Source organism: Nyctereutes procyonoides, unplaced genomic scaffold, assembly GCF_905146905.1.
Source record: "Nyctereutes procyonoides isolate TBG_1078 unplaced genomic scaffold, NYPRO_anot_genome, whole genome shotgun sequence".
Lineage (NCBI taxonomy): Eukaryota > Metazoa > Chordata > Mammalia > Carnivora > Canidae > Nyctereutes > Nyctereutes procyonoides.
In genome coordinates this window covers 34,679,445-34,695,284 of record NW_026575133.1, presented here as the reverse complement: position 1 = coordinate 34,695,284, position 15,840 = coordinate 34,679,445, and the positions used below count along the sequence as shown (strand labels likewise).

The following is a 15,840-nucleotide window of genomic DNA, read 5'->3' as shown; positions in this document are numbered from 1 at the left end:
ACCCGGGGCGCCGGCCCCCTGGGGACTCGGGCAGTGGGCAGGCTGTGAGGGCGGCACAGACCCCAGGGTTCGGAGCCGCTGAGCCCCCAAGGCAGGGGACTGCATGTGCTGCCCGGGCCCCCTCCAGGAGCAGCGGTGGCAGGGATGTCGAGGGGGAAGGGAAGGCCCCTCTGCTCAGCCCCAGGCCCGGGGCCCCCACAGAGGGCACTGGGGGCTCCGCAGGCCGCCCCTCCCAGCAGGGCGGTGCCCCTGAGAGAGGCACAGCTGCTCCCCGCAGCCCCATCCCTGTCCCCACCCACCCATGCCTGTCCTGGAGGCCACGGAACCCGCAGAGGACCCGGGCAGCCCCCCACACACCGCGCCCCCTCCCCCGCCCTCCCCCACGCCCCCTCCCCTCCCCTCTGCTCCCACCAGGCCGCCTCCCATCTCCCTCCAGCCAAGGCCCTGGATTCCAGCACCTTGACCCCATCTGCTCCTGGCGGGGGGCTCACACCCTTCAAAGCAGGATTCCGGGGGAGGGTGTGGACCGCGAGGCACCCGGGTCCCAGGGCTGGGCACGCAGAATGCACCTGCTCCCCGGGGGGCTCCCCCTCCAGTAGCTGGGCCGGGGGCGGGCTGCCTGTGGGGAAGGAGCATTCGAAGGCCATAACCCAGGGACTGGGGCAGGCGAGGGTGGGGAGCCCCGGCCCCAGGGACCAGCAGGCGCGGCCACAGAGCAGGGTGGGTGCAGCACCCTGCAGGCGGCAGGAACTGGACGCCAGGGGATCTGGGCCCCGACACCTCCATCGATCTCGCCCACAGAGCTCCCCCCCCCCAGCCTCAGGCCCTTTCATCTGCCTCCCACGCCAGTCCCGGCCAACCTTCCCAGCTGCACAGCCGCCACGCCCGCTCTCCCCCCGACCCCCGCGCCCCGGCCCCTCACCACGCCCCTGCCTCTCCCACAGCTCCCCCTGCCGCAGGCCTCGCACCGGGCTCCCGCCGCCCATATGCTGACCTCGGGATTCCGGCCGGGGCCTGGGACGCAGTGTGCCCCCGGGGAGCCACTCATCCCCATGAAGCAGGGGTCCAGGGAATGGCGTGGACCCCCAGCCTCCCTCTAGTGGCCTTGGGACCTTCTCTCTGCCCTCGACTACCCTGAGGTCACACACCTACCAGGGCCTGGGGAGCAGGCGGTGACAGTGAATTCTCAATCTGTGAGCTGGATTTCTGTCATTCCAGCAAGATCCTTTGTCCTGACCACGCAGAGGCCAGCCCAGCAGACACAGGGCTGTACAGGACGGGGGCCCACCCAGGCCCGCACCCACAGGCAAGGTGGGGGTGCCACTGCCCTCACGAGGCCTGAGGCCAAATGTGCCGAGACTCTGGGCTGTGGGTTGGCGGCGAGTTCACAGACACGGGGAGTTGGATTTCATCCTGAAGCAACAGGGGGCATGGGGGGGTCCTCAGTGGGGTCCGACGATCAAGTCCCGGGGTATGGAAACTGGTCGGAGACGACGCACAAACACGCCTGCCCTGGGCGTCAGCACCCACGCAGCCAGCCTGGGCTCTGGGGGTCCTAGAACTTGCTGTCTCCCCAGGACTCAGGACCCCTGCCCCGGCCCCACCCCAGGAAATGAGCAGAGCACACCCCACCCAGCTGAATGGTGGGGCCCTCCCCCGGGGCTCCAAGAGCAGGGTGGGGCCTCTGGCCTTTGGACACCCCGTGCTCGGCCTCGTCACCCAGAGCCTCCCAGGATCTCAGGGGAGAGCGGGGTGTGGCTCCAGGCCCCCCACCCTGGGCCATGCAGGCGGCCCCCCCACCCCAAGTCCTGCAGCTCTGGAGGCAGCGCTGCCCCAGGAATGAGCACTCCCAGGGCCCAGCACGGAGGGAGGCGGTCGGCCGGGGCTCAGGCTGGGCGCCCCCTGCCCCCCAGGGCTGTCCCCAACCTCCAGGACGGGTGCCCCCACTCCGCAGGCGCCCCCACCCCAAGGGGCCCCTCCAGGGAACGCTGAGGTGGGGTGAGGCATCCCCTGGAACTCCCGCAGGTCGGGGCAGGGCCGCAGGCCTGCGCTGGGGGCAGATTTCGGTTAGAAGTGGGTTTTCTGTGTCGTTTCTCCGTCTGCTGCGTCTCCCGCCCGCCCAGGGAGCTGAGACCTTCCACCGGGTCCTCCCTCCTACCCACCGGCCCACCTGCCCACCTGCGCGGCCACCTGCCTCTGCGAGCGGCTCCGGGGGGCGGGGCCGGGGCGGGGCCGGGCGGAGGGGCGGGGCCGGGAGAGGCCAATCAGGGCCGGTCGAGGTCCCGCAGACCCAGCCTGCGAGGAAGGGCCCCGCCCCCTGCCCTGGGGCGCCCCCTCCCCGCCCCCCCCCCTCCCCAACACCTTCCACTTCCCAGCCCTCCCAGCCCTCCCAGCCCTGAGGGTCCTACCTACCTGGAGGGTGCCCCCCCCCGCCCCCCCTCCCGTGACCCTCGGTGACCTGCGGAGCCAGGCAAGGCCAGGTGGCTGAGCTGCGGGAGAACTGGGGGCAGCCCCTCCCCACCGCCGCTCTGGAAAGGTCTGTTCCTTAACGGAGGCCCCAGCAAGTGTCCCAGGGCCAGCAAAGCCTTCCCCGCCTCTCCCCGGGGTCGCCAGGAAAGGGACAGGGCCTGGGGAGACGCAGCCAGAAGGCCCCGGGGGGCCCCGAGAGTGGCCTCCCCCTGCAGCCAGAGTGGGGTCCCCCAGAAGGCCCGAGACGACCCCAGCCGTGCCCCCTGCGGCCCCCCTCCTGGCCGTCCTGGGTGAGGGCTCCTCGCAGGCCCCGCCAGCCCGTCCTCAGTGGCCCGAAAGGCCCACCGGCCCTCTGCCCAGGGCCTGGGCATTGTGGTCACTTCAAAGCGAGCCCGGGAAAGGCGGCCCTGGGGCGGGTCCAGCCCGGTGTCCTACATTCAGCCCCAGCTCCCAAGGAGCGTCTAAAAATAGGGTGTGACCGGCTGGATGCGGGGCCCTTGGCGCTGGGCGGCCCGGGCTTGGAAGGGAGGCCGGGAGCTCGCGTCTGTGACCCACAGAGGCCAAACCGCAGTGGGCACCCCAAACCCCGCCCCGCCTGCGTCGGGCTGCAGCCTTCCCCTGCTCTTGGCTCCAAATGTCCCAAAGCGTGTCCGAGTCCCCTTTACAGGGGACCCAAGTACAGAGACGTGAACAGACGCACCTGCGGGGCCGCGGGGGCAGTGGGCACTGCGGGCAGGTGCCTGGCATTGGGGGGCGAGAGAAGGGGGACTAGGGGCCTGGGGGGGCAAGACGGCAGGCCCCGCCTCCATCATGGTGACCCCCATCCCCCGACCCCGCAACCCAGGAGGCCTGGGACAAGCAGGCACAGCCACCACCCCTCCACTGTGTCCTAGTGTCCACCTGCCGGGCTTCCTGCCCGGAAGTTCACGTCTTCGCCAGTCCCCAGGGGACTCGGGGGCCCTTCCTCCTGCCAGCGCCCCCTCACCTGCGGATCCAGAGGGAAGGGGTTCCGGGGAGCATGTGGGGAGAAGCCAGGGTCAGCACTCGGGTCCTGGCACCAGCCTCCTTCCCGATGCCCACCCAGGACAGGGGGGGCAACAGGAGGCCGGGTCCTGGCTGCAGGGTAGGGGGGTCAGGTCAGGACGCGGCTGTGCCCAGCGGCCCCTCCCAGGGCTGGGGGCTGGGGGCTGGGGGCTGGGCCGACGGGCGGTCAGCCATGGGCAGAGGGGGCAGGCAGGGGTGTAGCGAGGGCGTGGCCTGCCGGCGGGCCAGCTGCTGTCACCCTGCTTGTCGCGCAGCCACTGAATCATGCGGGGCGGCCACTCCACCTCTCTGAACCTCATCCGTGGATGCAGCCGACCAGGCCCGCTGGCCCTCAGGATCTCCCAGGGGGGAGATCCATGCAAAGGCCCCGTCCCCCACCAGCCACCAGGGCCTCCCCCACGCCCCTCCCAGGCCGGCCACACCGACTCCGATCGCTTGCACAGGACGCACTCTTTCCCCAGGCTCCCTGCAGCTCTCGGGACCCATCGGAGGGAAGCAGAAGCCGCGCTCTAGGGCTTAGGGCAGCTCCCGAGAGCAGGCCAGGTCAGCTCAGAGCGTCCCCACCGCCCTGGGCCTGTCCCCTTCCTCCAACCTGGAATGCAGACATGAAGGAGGGAGCCCTGGCAGCTGTCTTTAACCATGAGGCAGCCATGAGCATGCTGTGCCGAGCACCGTGGAGGAGCAGAGAAGAGGAGCCCAGGTCACTGATGAGACCTTGGAGCCGACACGTGGCCCCCCAACTTCTGCTGAAGGGAACCAGCCCCGCATATTTCAAGCCCAGCAAGTCGGGCTCAGTCCCTGGCTGTCCCGGTGGGGCTGCATCTGCTGAGAAGCGCTGACCCAAGGCCAGGCACTCGCCCCCACTTTCCACTTGTGCGTGTCTGTCATCCACGTGCCACAGGCAGCCTAGAAAGTGGATCCCGCCAACCTCTGTCCAGTGAGGAGAATGAGGTCAAGGAGGGTCAGCCACCTGCCCGAGAGCCACGGCCGGGAGGGGCGCCAGGGTGAACCCAGTCCGAGGACCCCGGGCGCCCCCCTGGCCAAAGGCCCCCACACGTGAGAGTCAGCAAGGTGCTGCGCCCGACAGCGTGAGGAACGTGTGCGGCCTGGTGCCGGGGTCGGGGGCGGGGGGGGGGGCTCGCCTCTGCAGGGCGGGGTGGGGCGGGGGCTGGAGGCCTGTGACGCGGGACCCCAGCTGCAGAGGCCCGGCTCCCAAACCCCCGTCTGCACGCTGAGCGCACCTGGTATCCACGCGGTGCTCCCCACACACTCACCCGCCCTTGCGGGGCTTCAGCCCGTGGTGGGGACAGGTGGACACGCCTCGCCACGTGCGGGTCACACCTCCCTTTTCTGGTTATAAATAAAACACCGGAAGGGGCGCCTGGGTGGCTCGGTCGGTTAAGTGTCCGACTCTTGGTTTTGGCTTACCTCGTGACCTCACCTCAGGGTCGTGAGATCGAGTCCCGCGTCAGGCTCCGCACTCAGCGGGCGGGGGGTGAGGGGGTCTGCTTGGAGATTCCCTCTCCCTCTCCCTCTGCATCTCCCCCTGCTCTTTCTCTCTCTCTCTCTCTCTCTAAAATAAATAAATACATCCTTTTTTAAAAAAAAAGAAAATTTAGAAATTGCAAAAAAGAAGTCTAAAGGCAGACATGACCGTCAGTACGGCTGGGAGTATCCGTGACGTCTCTAGTTCACGAGGAATCTGCAGCATCTTCCCCGCGGAAGGCCGGGCACCCTCCCCGCGCGGGCCCCTGGTACGAGTCAGGCTGTGTGGCCCCGGGCGCGGTGGCTCACCCGGGGGGGCAGTCCCATCAGGCGAGGCCAGGAGGGCAGCAGCCCGAGCCCCGGCCCAGGCCCCTGCCCGTCTGGCCCAGCCCCTCCTCTGAGGGTTCAAGATCAAAGAACTGAAGTGTGTGAACTGGAGGGGGAGCCTGGGGCGGGGAGGCAGTGGGAGGCCCTGCCCGGCTCCCTGCAGCTGCTGCACCCACGCCCCTGCCCTCGGGCCCCACGGCCCAGCAGGTGGGGCTGTCCTGCCTGCCCAGACAGGGCCGAGGCCTGGACCCAGACGCACACATCAAAGGAGCCAGGCCCGGGCAGAGGCAGGCAGGCTGCTGTGGGCGGGCGGCCCCCTCCTTCCCCCTCCTTCCCCCTCCTTCGAAGCTGTGCCTGCTGCTGAAGCGCCTGCCCCAAGAGGGGGTGGCCTGCCCCCCGGAGCCCCCCTCCCTGGCTCCACACCCTGGGCAGAGCCCTGCCTGGGCCCAGAGGAGGCACCCGGACCCTTTCTTGGGGGCGGGGGGCGGGGGTGGCCGGCCTGGCTGCTGGACACGCTCTCAGGAGCCCACTCGAGTCCAAAAGCACCTGCTGTGGGAGTGGCCGGGGGTGGGGACCGTGCACCTGCTTCGGAGGTGGCCTGTGCGTGCAGACGTGAAAGCACAGACCTGGCCGGGCTGGGGTCACACACACGGACAGACTGCAGCCCCCGAGGCTGACTGAGAGCCCTGCCCACGGCCCCTCCCCGTGTAGACGGGACCTGACGCTGGGCCGGGTATGCGGGGTGGCGGGGGGGTGGGGGAGTCCCTTAGCCTCTGGCTGACTCTGCCTAGACCAGGGCCATCCCCTGCAATCTGGATGTCCCGTGTCGCCCCCGGCAGGCAGGACAGAGGCTCCCCTGGCGGCTCGGGATCGGGGGGACACTGGAGGGGCAGCCCGCAGCCCGGCCCCGAAACCCCAGCCCCGAGCCCCCCAGGGGCCCCGGCCAGCAACCAAGCGTACACTCGCCATTGGCCCAGAGCGTCCCCAGTAGACAGCAGCACACGTGTCCCCTGCAGGGGTGAGGGTGTCCTCAGCCGCGGTACTGGTGACAGCCCCTGGCCACAGAATCACGCCCCCGACACGCCCACACCATGCGCCCCAGAACCTGCAACAGAGCCCCTCACGCAGGGGGACCAGGTGGAGGATCCCGAGGTGGGTGATCACCCTGGGCTTCCTGGGGGCGCGTCACCCACCACCTGGGTCCTCGCAAGAGGGAGGCCGGGGGCCGGCGAGGCAGAGGGGAGCAGGGCCACGAGGTGCAGGGCCTCCAGGGGTGGGGAGGCGGGGGGAGGGGGCCCCTTGGAGCGCCTGGAAGGAGCCCGCCCGGCTGACCGCTGGCGCTGGGGTGCCCGACCTCCGGAGTCGAGGGAACGAACCCACATTAAGCCATTGATCCGGGGCTGGCTTACCCGGGCGCCCTCGGCTGCAATGGAGCCCCCGCCGGGTGCCGCGGAGGAGACACGGGTGAGCACCGCCCGCCGGCGCCCGCCTCTCCGGGGCCGGGCACCACGGCCCGGGAAGGGGCCCCGTTGCGTTCTGGGGGCAGGTTTCAGGGGCGCGCCCTGCACAGGTGCTCACTCACCCCGCGGGACGCGCCGCCCCTGCCCCTCTGCGGCTGCAGTTCACACTGTAGTGAAAACGAGGGAGATGCGGGGAGGCCAGGGAGGGCGGCGGGCGGGAAGCCGCGGAGGGGGCAGCAGGGCTCCTGACCACCCGCTTGAAGTTGGGGCACCGGCAGGCAGCGGGGAGACCCGAGGGCGGACACGGGATCGCCCCCTGCGTGTCCACCAACCAGCTCCACGTAGCCCCCCGGGGACGGCGGGGGTCCCCAGCTCCCTCCCAGAGGCCACCCCCGGCCCAGGCACTTAACCATGGCCGGGAGCGGGTGGGGGCCCCTCAGAGGAGCCCAGGGCTCCGGCAGGCCCTGAAGCCCCCAAGGGCCGGGCAGGGAGGCCGAGACTGGGGAGGACGGAGTCCCCGAGGATAAGGCCCCTCCCCTCCCGGGTCCCGGTAAGGCCGGTGCCCACCTGCCAGCCGCGGGCCGCTCCCGCTCCCTCCGCCCACCACCAACGGCCGCTCACTCCAGCCCCAGGGACAGTCTGAGCCGCGTGTCCCCCAGCGTCCTTCCGGATGGTCCTGCCTGTCCCCTGCTCAGGCTGAGTCCAGGGGGCTGGACCCCAGGTCCCGGGCTCAGGACGCTGCTGTCTGGCACAGGGGAGCCGGCCTCGAGGCACGGGAGCCTTTCCGCCCAGCGAGGAGCCTCTGTCCAGGTGCAGGGCTCCAGCCGCGCCCCCGGGTGACCTCTCCAGGTGCCTGGAGCCCGGACCCTTCCAGGGCACGCTCCCTCGGGCCCCCGCCAGCCGCGTGGACCCGAAATGATGGGTCCTGCCTGGAGCCTGCTTCTCCCTCTGCCTGTGTCTCTGCCTCTCTCTGTGTCTCTCATGAATAAATAAAAATTTAAAAAAAAAATAAAAATAAAATAGCGTAGAAACCTATAGCTCGTATAAATATAAATCGTAGGAGGACAGGACGGAGGGGATCTCAGTTAACATAGTAACAAAACTGACAAAACCCCAAGGAATGAACTTAACCAGACATACAAAAATTCGACGTGACGAACATTTTTTAAATGCATCTTTGAGTCACAGATGTCTTTTGAACGAACGAAAAGGTCCGCATGTATCTGGGTGGACAGACCCAACGTCACAGAGATGCCAATTCCCTGCAGCCTCATCTGAAACATTAATGTGATTCCAATGAAAACGCCTGGAAGACTTTATTTTTTAAAGATTTTATTCATTTATTCGTGAGACACAGAGAGAGGCAGAGACCCAGGCGGAGGGAGAAGCAGGCTCCGTGCCGGGAGCCCGACGCGGAACTCGAACCTGGGACCCCAGGGTCACACTCTGAGCCCAAGGCGGACGCTCAGCCACTGAGCCACCCAGCCACCCTCCTCCAAGATGTTTTAAATAGAAAACTAAATCCAATTAAATCAGAACATACTACGAAGCATCATAGTTACAACCGCGTGGCGCCGTCCCATGGGCAAACGGGTCCACCCTGGGACCCCGCCCGGGACAGCGACTCGGCTGGTGACGCTGGGACAGCTAGAGCTGGCCGCGGGGAGGGTTCGAGGACCTCGCCTGTGACACCAGAGAGTCAACAGTATGAGCAGAAGCGAGGAAACCGGGAACGCGGCGGGGGGGGGGGGGGCGCCCGCCTGTGCCTTGGCCTTCGCGCAGGTGACCGCGTCGGGAAGCCCTGAAATTGGGAGCGAACAACGTGGTACGTCAAGTAGTTCGGGAGACTCCGGACTCTGGGATGAAAGAAGGATCAAGGGGACCCCATGCCCGCCCCCCACGAGACAAGCCATCAAAATCGTGAGCTGGGGACGCAGGTGGGCTGAGCAACCCCCGCCCCCCACCCCCTGCAGCCCCACAGCCCCACAGGCAGCAAGGCCAGGCGCAGAGACGACTGACATTTCTACAAAGTCCCTCGGGCCCAGCAGGGGCTGGCGTGACAGTGTGGGGGCCCCGGGGGACCAGACACAGGGAGCACGCCCTTGGGGACCCCGCTCGCCCCGGGCCTGGCTGCATGGGGGGGCAACGCAGGGGGCTCGGGGGAGCCTCCAGGTAGCTCAGGCCACACAGCAGCTGGGGGCTGCGCGAGTGGGCGACCCGGACAAACCCCTGCGCCCCTGGTTCTGTGTGATGCCAGGCAGGTGTCTCTGCGGCGGCCACAAGGACCCCCCTGCATTTGGGACGTGCGGGGTGGGGGGTGCATGTAGGCCCGGCACTGGGGACCCTGGGCCGGGGCGGCAGGAGGCCCAGCATGGCCCGTCTTGTGTCTGGGGTTTAGTGAACGGGGCTGCACCTGGGTGAAGGCAATGGCTATAGGGCAGGGGGACCTCGAGGCAGGGGGACCCAGGGTCTGTGGGAACTCTCCTGCGGGTCTACAGGTCTTTCAAAAATAAAGAGTCTTTAAAAACCAAGAGGGGTGAGGAGTGGCTTACGCAGCCGTTTCCTTTGCCCATCTTCCCGCGTGGGGAGGGGGACGGCATGTGGCCCTGCACAGTCCCCTGCCGCTCGGCCATGACCTCCGCGGTAGGAACACGCAGGGACTGGTCACCACCGAGGGCGCGGGCATCTCAGCTCAGAGGGCCGGCACCCAACAGGTGCAGAGCTCCTGCGGCAGAGAGGCCCCGGGGCGCCCGCGACGGGAAGCACCCTGGCCCTGGAGCACCAAGAGCCTCCGCTCACTCCCGGGGAGAGAACTGGACAAAACTGCCCGCCCCGCGTCCACCCCGGTGAACCACCCTGTGGACGAAACGCATAGGCGAGGATCCGGGGAGGCAGGGACCGCCCGCCTTGGTGAGGGGCTGTCTTCGGTGAACCCCCCCCCCCGGGGGTACAATTTAACCCTCAGACAAAAATTACACCGTGTTTGCCGGGAAGGAGCCTTCCGCCGGCCTCCGCGCCGGAGCAATGACTGGAGGACGAGCCTGGGAGCCCCGGGGTTGCCCGGGCAGGAGGCCGCGCTCTCCGTGCAGCCCTCAGCGGCTCTGGACTCTGAGCGGGGCCGGACTTCGTGCTCAGGAACCTCAGCAAGCCGTAAGCCTTCTGGAATCGGCTGCGCTCGGCAGCAGGTGCCGCAGAGCAGGTGTCATTAATGCAGAATGAATGAATGAATGAACGTGCTCACGCGGAGGGGGAGCGCCCCCAGGCCTCTGCAGCCTGCCTCGCCCCCGCCCCCGCCCCCGCCCCCACCCCCGCCCCCGGGACAGCGGCTGCGGCCACAGGCCCTGGCGTCCAGCGGGCAGGTCCCCTGCACCAGGGAGGGGTCCCGCGGACACGTGCCGGGCCTTGGGCCACCCCGCCTGTCCCTCCCTCTCTGCTCAGCCTCATCCCCGTGTGCTCATCGGGGCAGCTGCTCCCAGCGCCGGGTGGGGCGAGGGTCCAGGTCCATAGCTGGGCCGAGCCCTGCACGACCAGGGAGGCAGAGGCACCTATCGATGGGTCCCGGGGTCCTGGAGTCCGTATGTCCCCGGGACAACGGTCAGTGTTACGTGTCCACTCGGGACGCTCTCTGGAGGGGCCTGTTACAGGTGGGTGGGTGCCCAGAGGCAGCGGACGCCCTACGAGATGACCCTCCTGGGGCCGCGGCCTCGGGCTCGTCCAGTGCCCACCCCGGTGGCGTCCGTGTAAGCCATTCTTTAATGGGGGATTTCCTGCTAAAGATCACGCTTGCAGACCGCTGGTGGAGGAGCCGGGCCCCATCAGCGCCCAGGAGGAGGCCCTGCGGCCGAGGGACGCCGGGCTCCAGCCCTCCGCACTGTGTGGACGCGGCTCAGCCCGGCCCGGTCCCGCGGACCACGTGGGGTGGAGCTGCCGGCGCCGCGGGCAGGGCTGGGACGGAGCCTTGGCAGGGAGCCCCCCGCAGCCATGCCTGGCAGCCAGCCCCAGCGCTATCATCCATCACGCAGGGTGGATGGAGCCTCGCCCCTGGAAGATTCCAGAAGGGTCGGCTTCCACGGTTCCCTTCCCTTGCCACCAAGTGGCCTCCTGTTTCTCTGACCTGCAGTGACTTGGGCTGGGCTCCAGGTCATTCTCCTGAGGCAGGGGCCGCACACTCACCCCCAGTCGTGCATGCGGGACCCTCAGTGACCCTGGGGTGACCCGGGGGATGCGGCCTGCGTGCTGCAGAATGGGGGACTCTGTGGGCAGCGCTGGAAGTCAGGACAACCCCACACCTGAGACCCCAGGCCCCCGGAGCCCCCAGCATGCCGCCCTGAGGTCTGCCCTCGTTTTCAGGGAATCCGGTGCACGGCGGCCCCCAGACCTGTCTTGGGTGACACAGGGCGAGCCCAGGAACTGTGCAGCTTGGGGGCTGCCAAAGAAGCTGGGCTGGTCTCCCCCAGCCCCCCACCAGGCTCCCCAGGGCAAGCTCGTTTCCCCAGCACCCCACAGGTGCCCCCAGGGCAGGCAGGTCTCCCCCAGCACCCCCAGGCGCCCCAGAGCAGGCCTACGTAGCGGGGAACACCTTGCCCTGAGGTCTGCCCCCAGCCTCTGGGAGGGGCCCTCTGAACCCTTGGAACGTCCAGCCTGGTAGGGGCGCCTTGTTCCCCTGGGGGCCTTGGGGATACCAGTTAGGGGCAGTGCCCTACGGGGGCGGCGGGGGGCTTTGGTCACGTGGTACCAGCCGACCTCTGCAGGCCTGCAGCCTGGGGTCAGCTGACGCCTGGTGCCTGTGCCCGAGTGCTGGCGCCCCGTGAGGACAGGGCCGGGCCGCCCGCTGGCCGTGCTCCGGGTACACGTGTCGCCGCAGGAGGGCTGACCCAGGAGGGGACGGGAAGCTCCGGGGCAGAGCATGTCCTGGGCCTGCCCTGCACCCCCCATGGCCACTGTCACCCCGGGGACGCCGTAACCCAGGCATCACCGCTTCCGTGGGCCTCTGCGCCTTCCCCGCGAGTCAGAGGCCTTGCAGGGGGTCTTGGGGGCCACACGCCGGTCGCTGGTGTCGGAGTGAACGCGTCTCGTATGCATGTGCCCTCGAACTCGTGTCAGGTGAGGCCGTGCCTTGCCGGTCCCCGGGCCCCCACCCGGGAGAGCCCCAGACATGTGGGGGCTGGGATCATCCACTGGCTCCTCCCACGGTGTTCTCGGTCGGGGGGCGGGGGCGAGGGGTGGGGTCCTACCAAGGCCACCGCCCAGGGCCACCCTGCGGTCACACGGGGCCGGCCCACGGCTCCACCTCCACCCGGTGGCCGGGCTCGGCTTCAGGGCCCTCCACGCAGACCTTGAATTTCAAGCAGAATCAAGGGCTTTTTAGAGTTTGGGCAAAAAAATCTTGTGATTTTTTTTTTTTCAAATAGTTTGGGCTTGGCAAATCCCAAGCTGCACTGTGCCAAGCGCTCCTTCCTCCTATAATTTAAGGAAGGAAAAAAAACAAAAAACAAAACCACTGTACATTTCAAGGGAAGCTCGGTCTGCACGCCGCCGGTCCTGCCACCGTCCTCAAACTCACGCTTTGGAGAAGCTACTCGGTGTCACACAGCCTCACGGAAACTCCTCCCCAGCCAGGGGATTTCCTGCGTTATTTTACTTTATTTTATTTTATTTTATTTTATTTCACTTTATTTTATTTTACTTTATCTGATTTCATCTGTCAATGAGGTGCTGCCCCTGCAGAGGGTCAGGAGCCAGGCCAGGGTGCAGGCGGCCAGGTGGGGTTGCCGAGACCCCCTCCCCAGGGCCGGTGACCCAGAGGCCGGGCCCGACCCCAGCCTGCGCGGGGCTCCTGGGCTCTGAGGCCTGCCCCCCACCCCGCCGTCCACTGCAGAGCCCAGGGGTCCCCCGGCCACTCGCCTGACCCCCCGGTGTGCCCCCCGGTGTGCCGGAATGGACGGGGACCAGCAGGCACCACCCACACATCCCAAAGGCCCAGACCGGCTCCACTTGGCGTTCTCAGACACGTAGGGAGGGGCTGTCCTACTTCTGTGGGGGTTGAGGATGGAGCATGAAGAAGGCCTGGAGGTCACGGCCAATGCTGGACCTGAGTCCTGCCTCTGGAGAGTCCCCTGGAAAATAGGGTGACAGATGAAGGACAGAGGACAGTCTCCCGCATGAGCAGGTGCCAGGCACGGGGGAGCTCTGGCTGGGCCCTCAGGACGGGCAGGCGGGCGCCCGAGATGCCGACCCCTGGCCGGGAGCTCACAAGGCTCCTCCCCGAGGTCCCACGTCCTGCACAGGTGTGTTTCCCGTGCCCTTCATGGAGGATGGAACTGGGCCTTGCAGGGCCCCACGCCACCTGCCGACGGGCCCCACATCCATGTGTCACGACGAGCCACCTGTTTACGGGGGTCCACAGCTCTGAGCAGCGGTTTCCGCCCGGGTTAAGGGCTGGGCACCCTCATCCCCTCCACTTGCCCCTCCCGTGGATCCAGCCGGGAGCAGAAGCCTGGGCACACGAAGTCCCCGAAAGCCGTGCCCAGAGCGGCACCCGGGCCTGGGCGGCGTGGCCACCGCTGCCCTCGGCCTTCGGGAGGCACTTAGCTGTGCTCCTCCCAGCCCTTCCCGATGCCGTGGGAGGAGAGCCGGCAGGCCCGTGCAGGAGCCCCCCGCCCCCGGGCAGGCAGAGGACGTGCAGTCCCCCCGGAGACCCCACCCGTTTGCACGTCACCCTGGGAAAGGCAGCCCGCCAGGCTCCCCGAGGCAGGACGGCGCTGTCGTGAGCGTGCGCGATGCTGGCGGAGGCCGGGTGGAGCCCGGGGAGCCCCGGGTGGGCTGGGGGGGGCAGGAGGCGGCTGGATCCGCGAGAGCCTGCCCGCCTGCGGGCCACGGCAGCAGAAGCCGGCCGCGGGGGCCAGGCCGACAGGCCGTGGGGCACACGGTAGTTGAACAGCAGTGAGATGGGGACGGTGATGCCCGCCGGTCCCTGCCATCCACGGGCACCTGCCCCAGCCTGGGGGAAGCCCCTCCCCGCACAGACTCAGAACCGAAGGGCTGGGGGTGACGGAGCCAATGCAGCCTGGACCGCATTGAAGACGCTCCCGTCTCACGTCGGTTCAATCCGAGGAAGGTTCGGTGTGAGTGACAAGGGAGAGAGGTCACGGCGGTGAGAAGAGACAGGAGAAACGACAGGGTCATCCAAACAGATGCCGAAAAGCTCCATGTCCCTCCCTACCAACATTAACATTAATAAATAAACACATAAATAAATAAATAAATAAATAAATAAATAAATAAATAAATAAATGCCACCTCTCAGCAAGGAAAGAACAGAAGAAAACTTCCCCAACTTGATAAAGATTTGTTCTAGAAACCTTCAGCCAACACCATGATGAACGGTCAAACTTTCAAAAGAAGTCAGCGGGGGTGGCGGGGGGAACAAAAAACAAAAAACGAGCGTTCTTGACAATTGTTGATATTTTATTTTATTTTTTTTTTTTTTAAAGACTTTCTTTTTTTTTTTAAAGCTTTTATTTATTTATTCATGAGAGGCACAGAGAGAGAGAGGGAGAGAGAGAGAGAGAGAGAGGCAGAGACACAGGCAGAGGGAGAAGCAGGCTCCATGAACCGGGAGCCTGACGTGGGATTCGATCCACGGTCTCCAGGATCGCGCCCTGGGCCAAAGGCAGGGGCCAAACCGCTGCGCCACCCAAGGATCCCAATTGTTGATATTTTAAAACATTTCATCAGCCACCAATATTTTACTGGAGATCCCAGTCGAGATGATAACATGTTTAAAAAGGAAGAAAGGACATAAACATTTGGAAATGAAAGGATTTGGCTAATTGTAGGTGCTACAAGAAATCAGGAGACGGGCACCCGAAATCCTGTCGGAACTCGCCAGATAATTGGGGCGCCCAGCTGGCTGAGTCCGCGGGGCTCGGGCCTCCTGATCTCAGGGCCACGAGTTCGGGCCCCGCGGTCGGCACGGAGCTGACATAGAACAAAAATAAAGGAACTAGTTGGGGGGCAGACCGGGGAGCCCAGGGGTTCAGTGCCGGGTGGGCAGGCGGAGGGACGTGTGCGGCCCAGGTGCCCGGTGAGGGCTCTACCCCAAGTCCACGAAGGGCTCCTCTAAAATCAGGATGACGAGCAGCAAGGATGAAGGAGAGAGGACGGCAGGCCGAGCCGACAGGCTGCAAGTTCGAGGAAACGCGCCCCACGGCCCCCCTCGGGGCAGGCACCGCCCCACGCGGGCCCTCTCGGCTGCGGGTAGCACCCAGCAAGCACCCACGTGCACAGGTGCCGCCCCTTGGGGGACCACTGGGCCGCGTCTCTTGAAAACATCCAGATGCACGTCCCGGAGCACGGCGAGCCTCCTACAGAAACCCGGGGCCGTGCTCCCACAAAGTGCACCCGTAATGTCACCTCACCCTGCCTGAAATCACGACACTCCAGGGCAAGGCCTGGGCTCCCTGCGGGGAGACGCAGCCGAGCAGCAGAGTGCGGGCAACGCACTGCCAATACCAAGGATATCTGCAGACACAAATGCGGAAAGACCGCTGGGACTTTCGGCTTAGTTAAAAACAAAAAACAAGAAAAGCTGCACAACAATACACCTGATCAACCTGAACAAATGTACCCACGTCAGAGCCCGGAGAAAGTTCTGGAAGGGCACGCCCGAGGTGTTGCCCTCAATCACCCTGGATGGAGCCTGTGATCTGAGAGGGTGAGAGGGGACTTTCTGCTTTTATTATTCATATACTTCGGAATTTGGAATTTCTTTTTTGTTGTTTTTGTTTTTTCTAAGATTTTATTCATTTATCCATGAGAGGCACAGAGAGATGCAGAGAGAGAGGCAGAGACACAGGCAGAGGGAGAAGCAGGCTCCATGCAGGGAGCCCAATGTGGGGCTCGATCCCAGGACCCCAGGATCACGGCCTGGGCTGAAGGCAGGTGCTACACTGCTGAGCCACCCGGGGATCCCCTGGAATTTTGTTTTAAACGATCACATAGACGTGCATTACTAGAGTTTGGGGTTTTGTTATTTTTTTTTTAAGGTTTTTAG

General features: G+C 66.1%; 1 long non-coding RNA gene across 1 annotated transcript; it reads right to left on the bottom strand.

The window, feature by feature from the left end:
* Positions 1–400: 400 nt before the first annotated feature.
* Positions 401–5,420, bottom strand: LOC129493916 (uncharacterized). Its single transcript, XR_008661228.1, has 3 exons — positions 4,942–5,420; positions 1,153–1,413; positions 401–619 (listed from the first exon to the last, which is right to left on the bottom strand). It is a non-coding gene; the product is annotated as an uncharacterized LOC129493916 (long non-coding RNA).
* Between the last annotated feature and the right edge of the window lie 10,420 nt (positions 5,421–15,840).